At 44.6% G+C, this 21,715-nt stretch overlaps 1 protein-coding gene across 1 annotated transcript in view; it reads right to left on the reverse strand.

Moving 5' to 3' along the window:
* CCDC33 (coiled-coil domain containing 33) overlaps positions 1-21,715 on the reverse strand; it is a 174,407-nt gene that overhangs the window by 111,287 nt on the left and 41,405 nt on the right. The gene's annotated exons all lie outside the window — the stretch shown is intronic.

Here is a 21,715-nt window from a genome sequence, read left to right on the forward strand (position 1 = left end):
AAAATATAAACACATGTTCTATTGAATACAAAAGAACATGTCACAGGGCAGTAGGGGGAAAGCAGGTGAGGTGGAACCAGGGCCCCTGAACTGCCCCTCAGGCTAAGGGGGTGCCCTGACTTTCCTTAACTTGGGGGTACACTTGATGGTAGTGAGGCCCAAGTCCCCGACCTGCCCCTATCTCCTGTTTAGCCCTGAGCTAAATCCCCAATCCCCTCCCCAGGAGGTGAGACAGGTAATAAAGTAAACTGCACCAAAAACCAGGGAAAAGGTAATACAGACACCTCGGGGTTAAATAAGCTAAAAGACAAGACTTAGCTTGCTCTGCTGCTATGCTCCAGAACAGCAGAGATAACCACTTGTAAACAGCATACAACTGAAGCACCACAGAACTCTGTCAGCTCTTGAACTCCAGCTTGGTTGGTCTCCAAAGAGGAACACTATCATTAACAGTTAGTTGGTGCACCTGGTCAGCTTATGTAGGAAGGTGGGAGGGGTTTCCACCTGCATAGATAATTAATCACAATGCAGTAACACCAGCGGCCACCGGGTGGGGGGGGAACTCACCAGAAGACTAACTAAACATGCAGTAAGCCCAGTGGCCACCGTGGGGAAAAACTAACATTAACCCCCGATGGCCAGAAAGGAAACAAGTTTTAATATGAGAGTCCGGATCTGCCACAGATCCAAAAATGGATCGTGACAGAACAACACCATATAAAACACTTAAAAGTCATAGTATGACATACAAGGAAAGCTTAGTCGCCCATAATAGGGGTACAGTCCCCCAAGGTGATCATTAAACCAACATGTTGGATAGACACTGTGTTATCAAAACATAATACCTGTGTGCAATACAAGATAGATATGGTTAGCACATTAACATATGACAACCAACAAGAGTTTTGCAAATAAGTACCCTACAAAAAAGGAGGACAGACATAATATGCAATGGAGTGATAGAAAATAAATAGCACAAGCAATATGTAAGTGCTAACATATTCAAAATCACATTAAAGGGTGAGAAGTGGTACCATCCAAAGCTCAGACTACATGTCCGCAAAGGACTGGCATAAACCGTGTAGCTATCACTAAACTAGGTCAAACAATAATATGACATCCCAAAAACTCTCAGGTACACAGTGTCAAGATAGAGAGATATTGAATGAGCATGAAGGTATAAAGAAGGCAAGAAACGTCCAGAACCAAGGTTCAAGCACAGAAATGAAATCACCTAGATTCAATGTATAAGCCTGGGTTCCATAATGCAAAGCCAAATAGCCATGTGCAGAGCGTTCTTGCCTACAAGATGACATCGGGGGAGCTGAGAAGATGCCCGATGCGTGTCGCCAACCCACGTGGCTTCGTCAGGGGCTGTTGGTTTAATGATCAAAGCGATTAAGCTTTCCTTGTATGTCACTCTATGACTTTTAAGTGTTTTTATATGGTGTTGTTCTTTTGTATTCAATAAAACGTGTTTATATTTTGGTGATCCTTGTTTATAGTCTGTAGTTTTTCTTCTTCTATTTTTATAAATAAGAAGTTTACAGCCCATGGCACTGCAGCTAACATCCCTGGACATGGACGGTGGATAGTCTGGATGGTGGATAAGCAGTCCCAATCAAGTTCCATAGAAATTAAAGCCATCCTGCAGGCTCAGGGTGCATCAGTATCAACACAAACTATCCGTAGACATTTGATTGAAATAAAACATGATGGCAGGAGACCCAGGAGGATCCCACTGCTGACACAAAGACATAAAAAAACTAGACTGCAGTTTGCCAAAATATACATGAGTAAGCCAAAACCCTTCTGGTAAAGCATCACGTGGGTAGATGAGGCCAAGATAGAGCTTTTTGGTAAAGCACATAATTCTACTGTTACAGAAACTGGAATGAGGCCTGAAAACAACAGGACCCAGTACCTATAGTCAAATATGGTGGAGGTGCAAAGATTTTTTGTGGTTGTTTTGCTGCCTCTGGCACTGGGTGCCTTTAACCCCTTAATGACAGCCAATACGTCTTTTTACTGACCTGAGATATAAGAGAATATCATCCTCATACAGGTGACAATCCATCAGCTGTCGGCTGTCCACTATAGCTGACAACTTGCTGAATCACAAACGATCAGTGATGGCACCGTCCATATCTGTTTAACCCCTTAGTTGCTGCTGTCAAAAGTGACTACATCGGAAAAATGGTTAAAAGATTGTGGGGGCTTCCGTTTTAGTCTAATTGACACACCGAGATTATGATTGTGTGGTCCTGATGTTTGCCATAGCAGTTCATGGCCAAATAGCGGCCTTAGGACCCTGTCACACATAGCGACTCACCAGCGATCCCGACAATGATATGACCTTGTCAGGATCGCTGGTGTGTCAATACATGATCGCTGGGGAGCTGTCAGACAGGCAGCTACACCAGCGATCAGGACAGCGACACGCGGGTAACAAGCGACGCACGTCGCTTAGTTACCCACTGTGTACCTTAGTTACCAGCGCGCTGGTGCAGGGAGCTGGTAACCAAGGTACACATCGGGTTTCTAGGCTACTTTCACACTTGCGTTTTTTTGCTGTGTGTTTTTTGCGCACACAAACGCATGAAAAAAACGCATCATGTGTTTGTGTGCGTTTTTTGGAGGGTTTGGTGCGTTTTTTAAAAAAACGCATTTTTTTTTGCACATACGTGCGCATTACAATGCACACGTATGCACACCCATAGACTATAATGGGTGTTTTGCTGTAAAAAAAATGCATTGCGTGCGCATGCGTTTTTATGGGGGCAAGTCAGACGCACAAAAAATGCAGCAGGATGCATTTTGTGCGCCCGAGCGCACACTACAAAAAAACGCATGCGCATACAAACGCATACAAACGCATGTGTAGGCACACCTATGCGCACCCATGTAAAAGATAGGGGGAAAAAACGCATGCATTTTTTGCGCTAAAAAACAGCGCAAAAAACGCAAGTGTGAAACCAGCCTAAGCTGCGCACGGCACTTACAAACCCATCGTGTACCTTGGTTACCAGCTGCAGCTCGCTGATCGCTGGTCTCCCGCCTGCCTCACGCAGCGATGCGTGCTGGCCAGCGGGAGACCAGCGATCAAAAAAATGTCCTGGCCATTCCAGGATGATCAGCGATAAACGGAGGGGGGGCCGGTCGCTGGTGTCACACACAGCGATCTCGCTGGTGAGATCACTGTTTCATCACAAAACTTATGACTCAGCAGCGATCTCACTAGCGAGATCGCTGTGTGTGACGGGGGCTTTAGAATCTCCCGGATATAGCGGTCAGTTTAGAAGTTAGCGACATTTAGGAGGTAAGCAAACATTTTTTCATTCCTGCTATACCACTTTGCATTAATTCCTGAAAATCACCTGAAGGGTTAATAAACTTCCTGACAGAAGTTTTCAATATGTCAGGGGGTGCTGTTTTTAAAATGGTATCACTTTTTGGGATTTTCCAATATATAGCACCCCTAAAGTCACTTCAAACCTGGATAGGTCCCTCAAAAAATAAATTTTGTAACTTTCCTTGAAAAAATGAAAAATTACTGCTACATTTTTAAACCTCCTAAAAGCCAAACAAAATAAATTAGTGTTTTAAAAATGGTGCTAATGTATGGCAGACATGTGGGAAAAGTTATTTATTATTGTTTTTGTGTGGTATGACTATCTGGATTAAACGGATAATCATTCAAAGTTTGAAAATTGCATTTTTTTTACATTTTTGTCAAGTTTCTGATATTTTTTATAAATAAACACAAAACATATCAACCTAAATTTACCATTATCATGAATTATAATGTGCCACGAAAAAACAGTCTCAAAATCAATGGGATTTGTTGAAGTGTTCCAGAGATATCACCACATAAAGTGATATTGGTCAGAATTTTAAAAATTGGCTCCATCACTAAGGGGTTAATGTGTGCAACGCATCATGAAATCTGAAGATTGCCAAAGGATCTTGGGTTGCAATGTAGTGCCGAGTGTCAGAAAGTTGAGTTTGTGTCCTAGGTCATGGATCTTCCAGCAGGACAATGACTCCAAACATACTTTAAGAAGCACCCAGAAATGGATGGAAACAAAGTGCTGGGCAGTTCTGAAGTGGTCAGCAATGAGTCCCAATCTATATCACATTGAACAGCAGTGGAAGAGATCTTAACCCCTTTACCCTCTAGGGTGGTTTGCATGTTAATGACCAGGCCAATTTTTACAATTCTCACCACTGTCCCTTTATGAGGTAATAACTCTGGAACGCTTCCATGGATCCCGGTGTTTTCTCGTGACATATTGTATTTCATGTTAGTGGTAAAATTTCATTGATATAACTTGTGTTTATTTGTGAAAAACATGGAAATTTGACGAAAATTTTGCAATTTTCCAACTTTGAATTTTTATGCCCCTAAATCACAGAGATCTAGCACACAAAATACTTAAAAAGTAACATTTCCCACATGTTTACTTTACATCAGCACAATTTTTTTTGTTAGGAAGTTATAAGAGTTAAAAGTTGACCAGCAATTTCTCATTTTTACAATTCAAAGGATTTTTTTGAATGTTTTTAAAAAAAAAAATGAACATTTAAATTTTTTTCACAAAAAAATTACTTCAGGTCCAATTTTTTTTTTGCTTTACCAAGGGTAACAGGAGAAATTGGACCGCAAAAGTTATTGTGCAATTTGTCCTGAGTACACTGATACCTGATATGTGGGGGGGAACCACTGTTTCGGTGCATAGCAGAGCTCGGAAGGGAAGGAGCGCTGTTTGACTTTTTCAATGCAAAATTGGTTTGAATTTAGATTGGACGCCATGTCGCATTTGGAGAGCCCCTGATGTGCCTAAACAGTGGAAATCCCCCACAAATGACCCTATTTTGGAAACTAAACCCCGCAAGGAATTTATCTAGATGTGTGGTGAGAACTTTGAACCCCCAAGGGCTTCACAGAAGTTTATAACGTACAGCCATAAAATTAAAAAATCATATTTTTTCCACAAAAATGATCTTTTCACCCCAATTTTCATTTTCCAAAGGGAAACAGGACCCCAGAAGTTATTGTTCAATTTGTCCTGATACCCCATATGTGGGGGTAAACCACTGTTTGGGCACATGGCAGAGCTATGAAGGGAAGGAGCGCCGTTTGACTTTTTAGGCCGGGGTCACAATGGCGGCCGGGGTCACACTGGCGATTAAATCGGACGAATGCAATGCGATAAAAAATCGCATTGCATTCGTCCCAGTGTTACTCTATGGGGCAGCTCCCATCATGCGATTTTTGATCGGATCTGATCCTCGGACCGAGACAATCGCAGCATGCTGCGATTGTCACCGATTTTCGGATCGGATTCGACAATACAAGTCTATGGGGGCGAGAAAAAATGGGACTACAAACGGACCAGATGTGTGACTTGCGAAAAAATCGCACCTGGTGTCCTTTAGCAAAAGCCGGCAATTCTTCAAATACAGTAAAATCACAGAGACCGGTTAAATAAAGAATGAATAGATCTAGACAAAATATATATATATATATATATATATATTTTATACATGTCATAGAGACACATTTATATATATATTTCTAATTCATACAGTTCTTCATAGCAGAATAGCCGCAGAAACATTTGCTGGCTTTTGTATAATTATGCTCCTGCCCGACATGAAATGACACATGGTTTACAAGTAGTTAACCATTTCATTTCATGTTTTTTTTTGTTAGGTCTATCACTATTAATTAGATGAGGGTTTGTGGATAAAATTTTGGACTTGTAGGGGTTAATTTAAGGGGTTAATTCGCTGTGTGAAATTACGGGGACTCCCTGCAGCCTCAGTGACGTCAGCAGGAGTCCCTGCAATTTCATGCAACGAATTAACCCCTTAAATTAACCCCTACAAGTCCAAAATTTTATCCACAAACCCTCATCTAATTAATAGTGATAGACCTAACAAAAAAAACATGAAATTAAATAGTTAACTATGTAAACCATGTGTCATTTCATGTCAGGCAGGAGCATAATTATACAAAAGCCGACAAATGTTTCTGCGGCTAATCTGCTATGATGAACTGTATGAATTTGTAATATATATATTAATGTGTCTCTATGACATGTATAAAATATATATATATATATATATATATATATGTGTGTGTGTGTCTAGATCTATTCATTCTTTGTGTGGGGAAACCTGTCATTGGGCTCCATTATATGTCCACTTAGCTACCCTGCGAGAAAATCTCGCCAGACGGATGTCAAACGGATCCTTACATGCGATTAAAATCGCATCAATTAAGAAAAATCGCATCAAAAACGGATCATTGGTTAAGATACCTTTGTGCGATTTTGGACCGTTAAAATGGGACCATTTTTTTAATGGTTGTGTGTGACTCCAGCCTTAAACGCAAAATTGGCTGGAATTGATATCGGACGCCATGTCGAATTTGGAGAGCCTCTGATATGCCTAAACAGTGGAAACCCCCCACAAGTGCCCCATTTTGGAAACTAGACCCCCAAGGAACTTATCTAAATGTGTGGTGAGCACTTTGAACCCCAAAGTGCTTCACAGAAGTTTATAATGCGTGAAAATAAAAAAAATCATATTTTTTCCACAAACATGATCTTTTAGTCCCCAATTTTTTTATTTTCCCAAGGGTAACAATAGAAATTGGACCTCAAAAGGTGTTGTCCAATTTGTCCTGAGTACGCTGATACCCCATATGTGGGAGAAAATTACTGTATGGGCGCACGTTGGGGCTCGGAAGGGAAGTAGTGATGTTTTGGAATGCAGACTTTCATTGAATGGTCTGTGGGTGTCATGTCACGTTTGGAGAGCCCCTGATGTGTCTAAACAGTGGAACCCCCCCAGGGGCCCCATTGTGGAGACTAGACCCTCCAAGGAACTTATCTAGATGTGTGGTGAGCACTTTTAACCCCCAAGTGCATTACAGTTGTTTATAACGTTGAGACATAAAAATAAAAAAATCATATTTTTTCCACAAAAATGATATTTTTGCCCCCAATTTTTTATTTTCCTAAGGGTAACAGGAGAAATTGGACCCAAAAGTTGTTGTGCAATTCATCCTGTGTAAGCTAATACCCCATATGTAGGGTAAACCACTGTTTGGGCGCATGGCAGAGCTTGGAAGGGAAGGAGCACCGTTTGACTTTTTCAAGGCAGAATTGGCTGGAATTGAGATCAGACGCCATGTTGCACTTGGAGAGCCCCTGATTTGCCTGAACAGTGGAAATCCCCCCCATTTTAACTCCAACCCTAACCCCAATACACCCCTAACCCTAATCCCAATCCCAACCCTAACCCTAACCATAGACCTAACCCTAACCCTAATGGGAAAATGGAAATAAGTAAAGTTTTTTAAATTTTATTATTTTTCCCTAAATAAGGGGGTGATAAAGGGGGATTTGATTTACTATTTATAGCAGGTTTTTATGTTTGGCAGCTGTCACACGCTAAAAGACGCTTTTTATTGTAAAAATAGTTTTTGCATCACCACATTTTGAGAGCTATAATTTTTCCATATTTTGACCCACAAAGTCATGTGAGGTTTTATTTTTTGCAGGATGAGTTCATGTTTTTACTGGTACCATTTTCGGGCACATAACATTTTTTGATTGCTTTTTATTCCGATTTTTGGGATGAAGAATGAACAAAAACCAGAAATTCATGAATTTCTTTGGGGGGGGTGTTTACACCATTCCGCATGTGGTAAAATTGATAAAGCGGTTTTATTCTTCGAGTCAGTATGATGACAGTGATACCTCTTTTTCTTTTTAATGTTTTGGCGCTTTTATACAATTAAATCAATTTTATATAAAAAATAATTATTTTTGCTTCGCTTTATTTTGCGAGCTATAACCTTTTTATTTTTTTGCTGATGACGCTGTATGGCAGCTCATTTTTTGTGGAACAAGATGTCATTTTCAGTGGTACCATGTTTATTTACATCCGTCTTTTTGATCGCGTGTTATTTCAATATTTGTTCTGCGATATGATGATAAAGCATTGTTTTTTGCCTTTTTTTTGAAGGGGTTCATTAAAGGAGTTAACTAGTGGGACAGTTTTATAGGGCGGGTTGTTACGGATGCGGCGATACTAAATATGTGTAGTTTTATTGTTTTTTTCTTATTTACAAAAAAAAAGAATTTATTAGGGAACATTTTTTTTATTTAGGAATTTTTAAAAAATTATTTTTACACATTTTTTTACTTTATTACATTGTCCCGGGGGGGACATTACTATATAGTGTCACATTGCTGATCTGACACTTTGCAGTGCACTATGTTAGATCAGCGATCTGACAGGCAGTGCAGATGGCTTCTCAGCGCCTGTTCTCAGCAGGCACTGAGAAGCCACCTCCCTGCAGGACCCGGAAGGCTCCCGCGGCCATCTTGGATCCAGGGGCCTGCAGGGATGTGCTTGCTTTGTTCCGAGGGTCTTAGGGAAGCGCGCAGGGAGCCCTCTCACTGCCTGATGCTTCCCTATGCCCCCGGAACACTGGAATCATATTTGATTGCAGTGTGCCGGGGGTCCATGACCGCTCCTTGCACATAGTGCCGGGTGTCAGCTGTGATAATCAGCTGACACCCGGCCGTGATCAGCTGTGCTCCCCCCGTGAGCGCAGCTGATCGCGATGATGTACTATTCCATCCATGGGCATTAAGGACCAGGGCACATGGATGGGATAGTACGTCATATGTCAGGAAGGGGTTGCTGTTGGGAGAAGGCACACTTCTAATATGAGAGACATGGCACAGTGTGCAAAAGAAGAGTGTTCCAAAATTCCAGTTGTGAGTTGTAAGAAGCTTGTTCATGGTTATAGGAAGCAAGTGATTGCAGTTATTAAGTCCAAAGGGTGTGCAACAAAATATTAACCTGAGGGTTAGAGATGAGCGAACCTTTAACCCTGGAAGTATTTTCATTTTTCGCTCCCCTTATTCCCAGAGCCATAACTTTTTATTTTTCTGTCAATATGGCCTTGTGGGGGCTTGTTTTTTGTGAGACGATTTGTACTTTTGAGGGACACCATTGGTTTTGCCATGTCGTGTACTAGAAAACGGGAAAAAAATTCAAAGTGCGGTGAAATTGCAAAAATAGGGCAATCCCACACTTGTTTTGTGTTTGGCTTTTTTACTAGGTTCACTAAATGCTAAAACTGACCTACTATTATGATTCTCCAGGACATTACGAGTTCATAGACACCAAACATGGCTAGGTTCTTTTTTATCTAAGTGGTGAAAATTTTTTTCAAACTTTGTTAAAAAAATGCGCTATTTTCCTATACCCGTAGTGTCTTCATTTTTCATGAGGGCTTATTTTTTGCATGCCAAGCTGGTGTTTTTAATGATTTCATTTTGGTGGAGATACGATCTTTTGATTGCTCATTATTGCATTTTAATGCAATGTCGCGGCGACCAAAAAAACGCAATTCTGGCGTTTTGACTTTTTTCTCCCTACACAATCCGGTTAATCCTTTTCTTATTGATATTGATTTTTTTATTGATAGATTGGGTTATTCTGAATGCGGCGATACCATATACGTGTATGTTTGATTTTTGTATTGTTTTATTTTGAATGGGGCGAAAGGGGGGTGATTTAAACTTTTATATATTTTTTTATATCTTTTCAAAACATTTTTTTTACTTTTGGCATGCTTCAATAGTCTACATGGGAGACTAGAAGCTGTCACAACCCGATCGGCTCTGCTACATAGCGCCGACCACACAGCAAGCCGGCACTGACAACCATAGAGGTCTTCAGGAGACCTCCGGTTGTCATGCCAAGACACTGGTGACCCGTGATCATGTGACGCGGGTCACCGGTGGGCGGATTTCTAGCACAATTGCTGGAAGTGCTTGTTAAATGCCGCTGTCAGCATTTGACAGCGGCATTTAATGGCTTAATAGCCGTGGGTGGATCGCGATTCCACCCGCGGCTATTCCAGGCAAAAGTCAGCTGTTCAAAACAGCTGACATGTCCCAGGAAAGATGTGGGCTTACTGCAAGAGAAAGATTCCAACATCGGCGTACTATTATGCTCGATGTCGGAAATGGATTAAATATTCGGTTTGCCTATATTCGGTGAACTTCCCGATGTTCGTCGAACATAACCAAGCATCATTTAATTCAGTGGGAGGCAAAACCAAATGAATAGAAAACACCTTCGGGGGGACACAAAAGCTGCCACCAGGAAAAATAGCATCAATTGACCAATCAATTGCGCTATAAATAAATAAAAAAAACTTGATGTGGATTCCCTTGTGTTTTTGATAACCAGCCAGTCAAAACTGAAAGCTGAGGGCCACAACCCTTATCTTACCAAGGCTGGTTGTCAAGAATACAGGGATTCCCACACTGTTATTTAAAATTAGTTAAATAATTTTTGACAAGCAGCGAAGCTAATGCTGACAGCTGGGACTGGTATTCTCAGGCTGGTAAGGGGTCATGAATATTGGCCTAAAAATAGCATCCTGCAGTCACCTCTGAAAAGAACTCCAGTGAACTTTCTCACTACAGCTCAGCACTACAAACTGCAGGAGCAATTACACGCTCCTATCAGAGTGACATTGGCTGCCTGGTAAAGCAGTCGCATCAGTTAATGTTACTGCTCTACAAGTGATCCGAATCATCGCAGGACATTATGGTTTATGGCAGGTAGGTGTGGGATATGGAGGTTTATTATTTTTTCTCTTTTCCATGTGACATGGGCATCGAGGGTTATGTGTTAAGGTGAGTATATGGCTTTTTTAATTTTACAGAAGACAAAGGTTTTTAGGGATTAGGTGTAAGGTAAGTATATATTGTGCTTTTTTATTTTATTTCAATATGTATTTCTTTACTTTGAGCACAGGTGGTGGCTGATGACTACGCCCATTAGCCACCGCCTGCTTCCGCTGTTATCAGCAACAGCAGACATTGGCTGATGGGAGTAGAAGTCTCATCAGCCAATGCCTGTGACCTTCGGTACGCTCTTTTACCATGGGTCTGAGTCATAACTGCAGGGTCACGCTGACATCTGACAGCATGACCCTGCAGCACTCTGACGGTAATCAGCGGTAATGTTACCACCACTCAGAGCCGCCATGAACATTCAACCTTTGTGGAAACTTGGTCATTAACCGAACCTTGGTCAAATTTGCCGATTTTGAGGAAAATGGTCAGGAAACCGAATTTGAATCCGAATATACCAGGGTCGTGCCAACTTTGAGATTGGCGAATGTTTTCTGAACAAGTTTGCTCATCTCTACTGAGGGTGCCAACAATCTTGGCTGGCCCATTTTTTGTGAAATTACATCCAATTTGCCTGTTTTTCTATTCTCTATTTTTTTGTGTTGTTCCAATATACACAAAGAAAATAAACATGTGTATAACAAAACGTGTAATTGCAATAATTTTCTGGGAAAAACACTTCATTTTCTGGAACAATTTCAAGGGTGCCACAGTCGACACTTTTGGCCATGACTGAATATGACATTACATTAGGAACTCTAGTCTCTTTACCCCCATTAACCTCTTAACCAGTATCAGATCCATTTTGAGATTGATTTTGTGCTAATCATTAAGGATATTGGCTGATGACCTTTAATTACCCTTCCATTCCTGTTTGCAGAACTATATATATATATATATATGTAATGGCCTTGTGAGAATATATGAATATAAGACTAGATGTCACTGTAATAAGCATTATGGATAAAGGGGTAGGAGGACAAATGGAAGAACAAAAAAGTTTTTTTTTTTCTAAAATATTGCTAAATTAAACACAGCGCCAAGATATGCAGTTTGCATTTGTTAAACCAATGGACAGTGTATGGACACTGAATGTTATGTTGCAGAATATGCATTATAATATTTTATTAGCCTTCACGTGATTGCAATGTTATTTAACACCTTCCCGACATTGGACATATCCATACATTATGGTCGACTGGTCCTTACCGACCTTGGATGTATGGATACGTCATACCTTTAATGCGGCACCACGACCGAAGTCGCGGTGATTGCATTAAAGTTCCGCCACCATCTTGAAGTAGAGCACATGGAGTCCTTGTTCCGAGGGGTGGCGACACCCCCTGCAACACAATCACTGTGATTGGCTGTTCAATTCTGATGACATCAACCAGAGTGCACAGGCATGGTGTGACCTGGCAGTGACCACCCTGTACTTCCTCATTTTAGCTGTGGATTTGTACAGGGTGGTCAATCTGTCGCTCTGTGCACTGTGCTGGGCTTTGTGGTGCCACAAAAGCATGTGCCATCACAGTTCTTGCTGCTGCTGCCTGTGTTCCTGCTCCTGCTGGTGCTGAAAGAAGAATAAAGAAGAGTTCCTGATCCTTCCCTGATCTTTCCTAATCCACGCCAATCCCCCTATACCACCCTTTAGCACGATTTCTACCCACCTATCCCCCTCCCCACCCCTCCCTTCTGCTGACAATCGCTGATCAGTACATGATTGCTTGATTTTTTGCAGTTTTTCTCTTTTTCATGCACCCTGCAGTCAATTTGGAGTGTTGACATCTTGTATAACACTACAGTGTTTCGCATGGCTATGTACCATAAACGACTTGAGGCAATCCACAAATTTTTGCATTACAATGATAATGCACAATGTTTTCCCCAAGATGACCCCAACTTTGATCAACTTTTCAAAATTCGGATGGTCATTGATCACTTCAGCAACAAGTTTGCTGAGTTGTACATGCTCCAAAGAGACATTTGCGTGGATGAGCCCCTAATCCATTTTAACAGGAGGCTCAAATTCCAGCAATACCTGCCCAGTAAGAGTAAGTTTATGAAGGGAAGGACACCCAGATTGAATCCACTGAATGCTTCTTTGTCTTGGGAGTGAGAGGGAAAACTGTGTGGGATTTGGTGCACCCACTGCTGGATTAAGGTTATCACCTCTATTTAGATAACTCTTATACTAGCATTCCACTCTTCATGTCCCTATCTGTGAGAACTATTGCAGTCTGCGGTACTGTCTGCAAAAATCAGAGAAGCCTCCCCAAGACACTAATTGGGTAGCTGCTTAGAAAGGGTGTAAGCAGAGCCCAATGTAGCAACAACATGCTGGTGGTCAAGTACAAGGACAAGAGAGATGTCCTTTTCTTGACTACTATATATGGTGATAGCAGCACCCCCACTGCTGTACGAGGTACCTCTACACAGGTCACTAAACCAGGCTGTGTACTCGGGTACAACAAAAACATTGGGGGAGTTGATCTTTCTGATCAAGTCCTCCAACCGTACAGTGCCATGAGAAAAACCAAGGTGTGGTACAAGAAGCTAGCCAGGCACATCATACAGATGGCAATGTACAATGCATTTGTGTTATCACTAGAGTTGAGCGACTTTTGGTTTTTTAGGGTCGCGTTTCGTTTCGTGAAACCCGACTTTTCCAAAAGTCGGGTCGAGCAAGATCGTCCGATTATAGGGAAAAGTCGGGGTCGTCCCGAAACACGAAACCCAATGTAAGTCAATGGGGAATAAAAGTCGGCAGTGAGAGGAGGACAGGAAACACACCTACAGTGCCCATTTGAATGCCAAAAGCATCAATTCTTCTTACTTAAGCTTGTCAACCTTAATTAACTTCATAATACAAGTTACGCACTGAAAAATGGGGGTTATTTGGCTAAAGTTGTGGGGGGGTAGGGCTGGCTCCAGGTTTTCATGTGCCCTGGGCGAAAGAGCGCCCCTTTAACACATACCACAACTCATCATGCTCCGATACGGCAGAGAAATAGCGGTATAGTACAATGAAAAATACTTCACTTTTTACATCTCATGACGAGGCCCATCTATTTCTCCATACAGAATCATTGGTCCCATATAATGTTTGAAACAGTATATGATGAGCTCCACATAATGCTACAGTATATGTTGGTCCCCATGGTTGAAGCTCCACTGTCTTATGGGCCCAAATAATGCTCCAAACATAATGGGCCCCATTTCTACTGCTCTAGTGTATAATGGGCCCTGTAAATGCTGCTCCAGTGTCTGATGTCCACCTTTGGAATGTTCCAGTGTATGGTGGGCACCATCTATCATTCTCCAGAGTATAGTGCTCCCCAAAAATTGCTGTCCCAACATTGAAAACAATCAAATAAGTCACCTCGCTAGGGAATCCCTGTACTTGTCTGGACTCCTCGTCGTCCCCATCTTCCATCTCACTGCACAGTATTTCATCTTTGCAAGTGCTGTGATCCTGAGCAAGCAGGGGGGGCCCACTCGTTGGCGACGGCACTGGCACAGGGCCCCTGATAGTACGGTGGTGTGTCTGATGGCGGGTGGGCCGAACCTGCACTTTCATCTGCAGCTTCCTCTTTGTCACCGTGTAAGATGGAACTGTATATGGGAAGGGTAACCTGAGTTTCATCAGGGTCAGATTCAGGCCGAGTAGCGTGCGAGGGGAATGTAGTGGTCTGGGTCAATGTACCAGCAGATTCATCGAGCAGTGGCTGGGCATCAGTGCACTTGTGTCGCCCCCAGGAGTACGGTCGCCACAGTGGCATTACCTTCTTCCTAGGGAGTGTGATGTCATGCTTGGGAGCAACGAACGATCTCTCTAGCAGGTTAACTGATTGGGCGGCGTTATTCCCACGAGTCATGACCCTCCAAACAGCGTTCATGAAGGCAAAGTGTTTGTTTTACGTGGGCAGTATGGTTGCAAAGCTGAACCTTAAAGGAATGTCCAGAAGGGCACCACCAGGAGTGGAGCCTACGATTAAATTCGACTCCACCTGGGAAACCTCAACCATGCCAGCTACAGAACAGATGCACACATTGCAAGCTTAATTCCGTTAACGGACGAGACTCCGTCATGCCCCGCGGTCCGAGTCCGGCTTACTAGAGGGACACGTGAGGCTCTGGCACATGAGATTGGACAATAACTGGTGTGTCATGCCATTACATGTCTGTGGCTGCATGTGCGCTACACTGAAAAGGCCAGCGTTTGTCGTTTACAGGTGCAGATAACCCGCTGAACAACGTTAGTGATGGGGATCACTGATGACAATTATTACCCGCGAACAATGATTTCCCAGTAAGTGCAGGTCAACCGCAGTTCCGGAATTAGGCCTAACCGTCATTCCTGAAAAAATGAAAAACTTACGTGTGCAAACCACAGGTGCTGTAGCTTGCTTAACAGCTCGCCAGCCGTTCTCAAGCCCAGTATGGATTGCACGTGATTGCACAAAGGTTAGAAAGGGTACCGTATCCCCGGATAACATGTATGGATAGCGTACACATTCAAAATATATGTCTGTACATCAGGAGGCAGGCTCAGACGGTGTTAGGCCCAGTATGGATTGCACGTGATTGCACAAAGGTTAGAAAGGGTACCGTATCCCCGGATAACATGTATGGATAGCGTACACATTCAAAATATATGTCTGTACATCAGGAGGCAGGCTCAGACGGTGTTAGGCCCAGTATGGATTGCACGTGATTGCACAAAGGTTAGAAAGGGTACCGTATCCCTGGATAACATGTATGGATAGCGTACACATTCAAAATATATGTCTGTACATCAGGAGGCAGGCTCAGACGGTGTCAGGCACAGTATGGATTTGACGGCCCAGATTACACAGCGGAGGAGCAGGGAGAGGTAAAGATTGCAAATGCTGGGGCCCTGCCCAAGCAAGGGGGGCCCACTCGTGGGCGTTGGTACTGGCACTGGGCCCCTCATAGTACGGCGGTGTGTCTGACGGCGGGTGTGCACCACCACCGTCAGAGACACTTGATTGCACTATGAGGGACCCTGTGCCAGTGTCCGCACCCAAGAGTCGGCCTACCCACCTGTCCAGGGCAACGGCACTCGCACGGTGTCGTGCGCTAGGTGGTGACCCCGGCCATGGGGGGGGAGGCAGCACAGATAGGGAGTTTTAGAAAGTGGCCTATGTTGATGTTGGACATTCAGCTGATGCAAAAGGCGAAATAGGTGAAGTCCCAGGAAGAGGTGGACCAAAGCAAGCCATTTTTCTGTCACCCTATGTGTCATCAGGGGAAGGTGGGACAAAATCCTTGGAAACCCATGCATGGTTCATTTTAATGAAGGTTAGATCATCCACATTTTGGGTTGACAGACGGGTCCTTTTTTCTGTCAGGATTGATCCAGCTGCACTGAAGACTCTTTCCGATAGCACACTTGCAGCTGGGCAAGCGAGCTCCTGTAAGGCATATTGGGCCAATTCAGGCCAGGTGTCCAATTTAGCGGCCCAATAGTCAAAGGGGAATGACCTGTGTGGGAGAACATCGATATGGGAGGAAAAGTAGTTTGTAACCACAGTTGACAACTGCTGTCTCCTGTCACTTTCCATCGATCCAGTATTACCAGTTGTGTGAGCGGTATTTGAAAAATCAGTCCACAACATTGTCATGAAAACCCCTGTCTCCAACGCCACTTCTGCTGTGTGCACCACGAACACCTCTGCCAAGCTGCCCCCGGCCCGTACGGCTCGTGTGAGAACCATCACCGCTGCTGTGTGCTGGGAATGCCTCAAGCAACCGATTTACCAGAGTTGCTTGTTTATTAGCCAATATTAGGTCAAGGTTGTCCTGTGGCATGATGTTTTGTAATTTGCCTTTATAGCGTGGATCCAGGATGCTGGCCAACCAGTAGTCGTCATCGTTCATCATTTTGGCAATGCGTGGGTCCCTTTTTAGGATCTGCAAGGCATAATCTGACATGTGGGCCAATGTTCCCGGTGTCAATGATGCACTGCGAGTGCTGGGTGGAGGAGCACTTTCTGGCAAATCCACATCCCTCCAGTCACGCACAAACCCTGTACCAGACCTTGCCACGCCAACATTTTCACTTGCCCCACGAGATGCATCCTCCTCCCCTAAGTAATCATCCCCATCATCCTCCTCCTCCTCCTCTTCTTCCTCCACCTCATCCAGGAGAGGTCCCTGAGCAGACAATGGCTGAATGTCATCAAGGATTCCCTCCTCCTCTTCCTCCTCATCAACATTGGCTGCAGACACCTGCTCCTTAAGGTGCGTCAAAGTTTGCATGAGCAGACGCATAAGTGGGATGCTCATGCTTAGGATGGCGTTGTCTGCGCTTACCAGCCGTGTGCATTCCTCAAAACACTGAAGGACTTTACAGAGGTCTTTCAGCTTCGACCACTGCACACCTGTCAACTCCATGTTTGCTCTCAAAGTGCCTGGCCGTGTATCCTCCCACAAATGCATTATGGCCTGCCTCTGCTCGCACAGCCGCTCCACCATGTGCAGGGTGGAGTTCCACCTTGTTGCAATGTCGATAATGAGGCGGTGGTTGGGAAGGTGGAGCAATCGCTGCAGCTTCTGCATACGAACGGAGTGCACAGGCGACCGGCGGATGTGCGCGCACAGTCTTCGCACCTTCTGGAGCAGGGCTGTTAACTCTGGATAATTTTTGAGGAAGCACTGCACCACCAGGTTCAAGGTGTGAGCCAAGCAAGGTATATGGCTGAGTTTTGAAAGGGCTATGGCTGCCACAAAATTACGGCCGTTATCACTAACTACCTTGCCTGCCTCAAGATGTACACTGCCCAGCCATGACTCAGTTTGTCGCTTCAAGTACTCGGCCAGCACCTCGGCGGTGTGTCTGTTGCCCAAACACATCATCTGCAACACAGCCTGCTGACGCTTTCCACTAGCTGCTCGATAGGGGGACACATCGTGTGCAACAGTGGCAGCTGCAGATGGAGTGCTCGTACGACTGCGCTCTGTGGACGAGCTTTCGCTTCTGGAGGAGGAGGGTCGAACGCCTACAGCCAACTGTTTCCTATACCGTGGGCTAGGCAGCACTGTCCCACCACCGCTGTCCCCTGTGGACCCTGCATCCACCACATTAACCCAGTACGCAGTGATGGACACGTAACGGCCCTGGCCATGCCGACTGGACCATGCATCAGTTGTGAGGTGCACCTTTCCGCTCACTGACTGCTTGAGTGCATGGACAATGCGGTCTTTCACATGATGGTGGAGGGCTGGGATGGCTTTGCGAGAGAAGAAGTGGTGACTGGGTAGGTCATAGCGTGGTACTGCATAGGCCATGAGTTCGCGGAAAGCTGTGCTTTCCACCAACCGAAAGGGCATCATCTCAAACGAGATTATTTTGGCAATGTGGGCGTTCAAACCCAGTGTACGCGGATGAGAGACTGAGTACTTTCTTGACCTACTCATAGTGTCTGGGAGGGTGAGCTGGACTTGAGAGCTGCATATGGTGGAAGTAGCGGTGGACAGGGCGGACTGAGAGAGGGTTGATGATGGTGATGGAGTTGGTGTTCTTTCTGATGGCCTAGAATCAGTCTTTCGTTGATATAACCGTGGGATTCCCTGACTGCTGTGGCCTTGCAACGACACCTCAACATTTGCTGCTGTGCTAACCGGTGGGCTTACAGTGGGGGAAACAATGTAGCGTTGCTGACTACCTTCGTTGTGATCAGTTGCACATGTGGCACTTGAGGTTTGGTGTTGTGTCCACGCTTGCAAGTGCATGCTGGTTAAATGTCTAAGCATGCAACTGGTATTCAAATTTTTCAGATTTTTCCCTCGGCTAAAGGTCTTTGCGCACTTCTTACAGATAACCTTGGCCTGATCATGTGGATTTTGTTCAAAAAAGTGCCACACTGCACTCTTCCTACTTTGGCAGACATTTTGCGGCCTAGCACACTGTGATCTTTTGACCCTCTGGACAAGCTGTCCAGCAACTCTTTTGATGTTTGGAACCTGTCTTTGGAGTGCTCCGGGCCTGCCAGATAACAGCTGTTGCGATGTCGATGTCTGCTGTGGATGCTCCTCATCTGAGCTATTGGAAGCAGCACCCTCTTCCCCCAATGGATGCCAATCTGGGTCAACAACTGGGTCATCCATCACCTCCTCTTCTATGTCATGTGCACCTTCCTCTGTGTCACCGTGTATGGTGGTATAGTGTGCGGGAAGGGGCACCTGAGTCTCATCAGGGTCAGAATCTGGCTCTGTACACTGCGAGGACAATGTAGTGCTCTGAGTGAATGTACCAGCAGAATCATCCATCAGCGGCTGTGCATCAGTGCACTCCATGTCAGATTCATCTTGGCCTGGGTAATTCACCATTTGACTTGATAATCCAGGCATGGTATGTGAAAACAGCTCCATGGAGTAATCAGCAGTATGGCCTGCGTCATCCTTCAATCTTGGTTGGGGTGAAGGACACAAGGAAAGGTGTGGTTCATGAACATGAGCCTCCAATGACGACTCAGTGCTTTTACTTTTTACAACTGAAGAAGAGGAGGCAATAGAGCTGGAGGCTGAGTCAGCAATGTAAGACAAAACTTTTTCCTGATGCTCTGGCTTTAAAAGCGGTTTGCCAACTCCTAGAAAACTAAGCGTTCGAGGCCTTATGTAGCCAGACGATGACGCAGGCTCAACACCTCCTGCATTCGGTCCTATTTTGCTCTTGCCACTACCATCAGATCCACCACCAACACCATCATTACCAGCTGCCAACCCCCGCCCAATTCCACGGCCTCTTCCACCAGCCTTCCTCATTTTTGGTAGAAATGTAGACAAAATCCAACAAACTATATAGTAATGTAAAACAAGGTACAAGGCGTCTATAGGACAGGGGAGATTTTGAATTTCTGCAGACACTTGTGGACACTGGACACTTTTGGATTGTGTGAGGCCCACTGATATCTGAGCGCTATGTCACAGGCTCGATGGCACAGCTGTGACAAAAGTGACGAGAGGATAAGGGAGATTTTGAATTTCTGCAGACACTTGTGGACACTGGACACTTTTGGATTGTGTGAGGCCCACTGATATCTGAGCGCTATGTGACAGGCTCGATGGCACAGCTGTGACAAAAGTGACGAGAGGATAAGGGAGATTTTGAATTTCTGCACACACTTGTGGACACTGGACACTCTTGGATTGCGTGAGGCCCAATGAATATCTGAGCGCTATGTGACAGGCTCGATGGCACAGCTGTGACCAAAGTGACTAGAGGATAAAGGAGATTTTGAATTTCTGCACACACTTGTGGACACTGGACACTTTTGGATTGTGTGAGGCCCAATGAATATCTGAGCGCTATGTGACAGGCTCGATGGCACAGCTGTGACAAAAGTGACGAGAGGATAAAGGAGATTTTGAATTTCTGCAGACACTTGTGGACACTGGACACTTTTGGATTGTGTGAGGCTCACTGATATCTGAGCGCTATGTCACAGGCTCGATGGCACAGCTGTGACCAAAGTGACTAGAGGATAAGGGAGATTTTGAATTTCTGCACACACTTGTGGACACTGGACACTTTTGGATTGTGTGAGGCCCACTGATATCTGAGCGCTATGTCACAGGCTCGATGGCACAGCTGTGACAAAAGTGACGAGAGGATAAGGGAGATTTTGAATTTCTGCACACACTTGTGGACACTGGACACTTTTGGATTGTGTGAGGCCCAATGAATATCTGAGCGCTATGTGACAGGCTCGATGGCACAGCTGTGACAAAAGTGACTAGAGGATAAGGGAGATTTTGAATTTCTGCAGACACTTGTGGACACTGGACACTTTTGGATTGTGTGAGGCCCACTGATATCTGAGCGCTATGTGACAGGCTCGATGGCACAGCTGTGACCAAAGTGACTAGAGGATAAGGGAGATTTTGAATTTCTGCACACACTTGTGGACACTGGACACTTTTGGATTGTGTGAGGCCCACTGATATCTGAGCGCTATGTCACAGGCTCGATGGCACAGCTGTGACAAAAGTGACGAGAGGATAAGGGAGATTTTGAATTTCTGCACACACTTGTGGACACTGGACACTTTTGGATTGTGTGAGGCCCAATGAATATCTGAGCGCTATGTGACAGGCTCGATGGCACAGCTGTGACCAAAGTGACTAGAAGATAAGGGAGATTTTGAATTTCTGCAGACACTTGTGGACACTGGACACTTTTGGATTGTGTGAGGCCCACTGATATCTGAGCGCTATGTGACAGGCTCGATGGCACAGCTGTGACCAAAGTGACTAGAGGATAAGGGAGATTTTGAATTTCTGCACACACTTGTGGACACTGGACACTTTTGGATTGTGTGAGGCCCACTGATATCTGAGCGCTATGTCACAGGCTCGATGGCACAGCTGTGACAAAAGTGACTAGAGGATAAGGGAGATTTTGAATTTCTGCACACACTTGTGGACACTGGACACTTTTGGATTGTGTGAGGCCCAATGAATATCTGAGCGCTATGTGACAGGCTCGATGGCACAGCTGTGACCAAAGTGACTAGAGGATAAGGGAGATTTTGAATTTCTGCAGACACTTGTGGACCCTGGACACTTTTGGATTGTGTGAGGCCCAATGAATATCTGAGCGCTATGTGACAGGCTCGATGGCACAGCAGTGACCAAAGTGACTAGAGGATAAAGGAGATTTTGAATTTCTGCACACACTTGTGGACACTGGACACTTTTGGATTGTGTGAGGCCCACTGATATCTGAGCGCTATGTCACAGGCTCGATGGCACAGCTGTGACAAAAGTGACGAGAGGATAAGGGAGATTTTGAATTTCTGCACACACTTGTGGACACTGGACACTTTTGGATTGTGTGAGGCCCAATGAATAACTGAGCGCTATGTGACAGGCTCGATGGCACAGCTGTGACCAAAGTGACTAGAGGATAAGGGAGATTTTGAATTTCTGCACACACTTGTGGACACTGG

This window comes from Dendrobates tinctorius, unplaced genomic scaffold, assembly GCF_039654945.1.
Source record: "Dendrobates tinctorius isolate UK_male_01 unplaced genomic scaffold, ASM3965494v1 ptg000062l, whole genome shotgun sequence".
NCBI lineage: Eukaryota > Metazoa > Chordata > Amphibia > Anura > Dendrobatidae > Dendrobates > Dendrobates tinctorius.